Source organism: Sphaerodactylus townsendi, linkage group LG15 (genome assembly GCF_021028975.2).
Source record: "Sphaerodactylus townsendi isolate TG3544 linkage group LG15, MPM_Stown_v2.3, whole genome shotgun sequence".
Lineage (NCBI taxonomy): Eukaryota > Metazoa > Chordata > Lepidosauria > Squamata > Sphaerodactylidae > Sphaerodactylus > Sphaerodactylus townsendi.
Window position 1 is genome coordinate 33938288 of NC_059439.1, and position 2996 is coordinate 33941283.

A 2996-nucleotide genomic window follows, 5' to 3' on the forward strand; every position below is an offset into this window, starting at 1 on the left:
CCCCCCACCCCCCCCCCCCCCCACCCCCCCCCCCCCCCACCCCCCCCCCCCCCCACCCCCCCCCCCCCCCACCCCCCCCCCCCCCCACCCCCCCCCCCCCCCACCCCCCCCCCCCCCCACCCCCCCCCCCCCCCACCCCCCCCCCCCCCCACCCCCCCCCCCCCCCACCCCCCCCCCCCCCCACCCCCCCCCCCCCCCACCCCCCCCCCCCCCCACCCCCCCCCCCCCCCACCCCCCCCCCCCCCCACCCCCCCCCCCCCCCACCCCCCCCCCCCCCCACCCCCCCCCCCCCCCACCCCCCCCCCCCCCCACCCCCCCCCCCCCCCACCCCCCCCCCCCCCCACCCCCCCCCCCCCCCACCCCCCCCCCCCCCCACCCCCCCCCCCCCCCACCCCCCCCCCCCCCCACCCCCCCCCCCCCCCACCCCCCCCCCCCCCCACCCCCCCCCCCCCCCACCCCCCCCCCCCCCCACCCCCCCCCCCCCCCACCCCCCCCCCCCCCCACCCCCCCCCCCCCCCACCCCCCCCCCCCCCCACCCCCCCCCCCCCCCACCCCCCCCCCCCCCCACCCCCCCCCCCCCCCACCCCCCCCCCCCCCCACCCCCCCCCCCCCCCACCCCCCCCCCCCCCCACCCCCCCCCCCCCCCACCCCCCCCCCCCCCCACCCCCCCCCCCCCCCACCCCCCCCCCCCCCCACCCCCCCCCCCCCCCACCCCCCCCCCCCCCCACCCCCCCCCCCCCCCACCCCCCCCCCCCCCCACCCCCCCCCCCCCCCACCCCCCCCCCCCCCCACCCCCCCCCCCCCCCACCCCCCCCCCCCCCCACCCCCCCCCCCCCCCACCCCCCCCCCCCCCCACCCCCCCCCCCCCCCACCCCCCCCCCCCCCCACCCCCCCCCCCCCCCACCCCCCCCCCCCCCCACCCCCCCCCCCCCCCACCCCCCCCCCCCCCCACCCCCCCCCCCCCCCACCCCCCCCCCCCCCCACCCCCCCCCCCCCCCACCCCCCCCCCCCCCCACCCCCCCCCCCCCCCACCCCCCCCCCCCCCCACCCCCCCCCCCCCCCACCCCCCCCCCCCCCCACCCCCCCCCCCCCCCACCCCCCCCCCCCCCCACCCCCCCCCCCCCCCACCCCCCCCCCCCCCCACCCCCCCCCCCCCCCACCCCCCCCCCCCCCCACCCCCCCCCCCCCCCACCCCCCCCCCCCCCCACCCCCCCCCCCCCCCACCCCCCCCCCCCCCCACCCCCCCCCCCCCCCACCCCCCCCCCCCCCCACCCCCCCCCCCCCCCACCCCCCCCCCCCCCCACCCCCCCCCCCCCCCACCCCCCCCCCCCCCCACCCCCCCCCCCCCCCACCCCCCCCCCCCCCCACCCCCCCCCCCCCCCACCCCCCCCCCCCCCCACCCCCCCCCCCCCCCACCCCCCCCCCCCCCCACCCCCCCCCCCCCCCACCCCCCCCCCCCCCCACCCCCCCCCCCCCCCACCCCCCCCCCCCCCCACCCCCCCCCCCCCCCACCCCCCCCCCCCCCCACCCCCCCCCCCCCCCACCCCCCCCCCCCCCCACCCCCCCCCCCCCCCACCCCCCCCCCCCCCCACCCCCCCCCCCCCCCACCCCCCCCCCCCCCCACCCCCCCCCCCCCCCACCCCCCCCCCCCCCCACCCCCCCCCCCCCCCACCCCCCCCCCCCCCCACCCCCCCCCCCCCCCACCCCCCCCCCCCCCCACCCCCCCCCCCCCCCACCCCCCCCCCCCCCCACCCCCCCCCCCCCCCACCCCCCCCCCCCCCCACCCCCCCCCCCCCCCACCCCCCCCCCCCCCCACCCCCCCCCCCCCCCACCCCCCCCCCCCCCCACCCCCCCCCCCCCCCACCCCCCCCCCCCCCCACCCCCCCCCCCCCCCACCCCCCCCCCCCCCCACCCCCCCCCCCCCCCACCCCCCCCCCCCCCCACCCCCCCCCCCCCCCACCCCCCCCCCCCCCCACCCCCCCCCCCCCCCACCCCCCCCCCCCCCCACCCCCCCCCCCCCCCACCCCCCCCCCCCCCCACCCCCCCCCCCCCCCACCCCCCCCCCCCCCCACCCCCCCCCCCCCCCACCCCCCCCCCCCCCCACCCCCCCCCCCCCCCACCCCCCCCCCCCCCCACCCCCCCCCCCCCCCACCCCCCCCCCCCCCCACCCCCCCCCCCCCCCACCCCCCCCCCCCCCCACCCCCCCCCCCCCCCACCCCCCCCCCCCCCCACCCCCCCCCCCCCCCACCCCCCCCCCCCCCCACCCCCCCCCCCCCCCACCCCCCCCCCCCCCCACCCCCCCCCCCCCCCACCCCCCCCCCCCCCCACCCCCCCCCCCCCCCACCCCCCCCCCCCCCCACCCCCCCCCCCCCCCACCCCCCCCCCCCCCCACCCCCCCCCCCCCCCACCCCCCCCCCCCCCCACCCCCCCCCCCCCCCACCCCCCCCCCCCCCCACCCCCCCCCCCCCCCACCCCCCCCCCCCCCCACCCCCCCCCCCCCCCACCCCCCCCCCCCCCCACCCCCCCCCCCCCCCACCCCCCCCCCCCCCCACCCCCCCCCCCCCCCACCCCCCCCCCCCCCCACCCCCCCCCCCCCCCACCCCCCCCCCCCCCCACCCCCCCCCCCCCCCACCCCCCCCCCCCCCCACCCCCCCCCCCCCCCACCCCCCCCCCCCCCCACCCCCCCCCCCCCCCACCCCCCCCCCCCCCCACCCCCCCCCCCCCCCACCCCCCCCCCCCCCCACCCCCCCCCCCCCCCACCCCCCCCCCCCCCCACCCCCCCCCCCCCCCACCCCCCCCCCCCCCCACCCCCCCCCCCCCCCACCCCCCCCCCCCCCCACCCCCCCCCCCCCCCACCCCCCCCCCCCCCCACCCCCCCCCCCCCCCACCCCCCCCCCCCCCCACCCCCCCCCCCCCCCACCCCCCCCCCCCCCCACCCCCCCCCCCCCCCACCCCCCCCCCCCCCCACCCCCCCCCCCCCCCACCCCCCCCCCCCC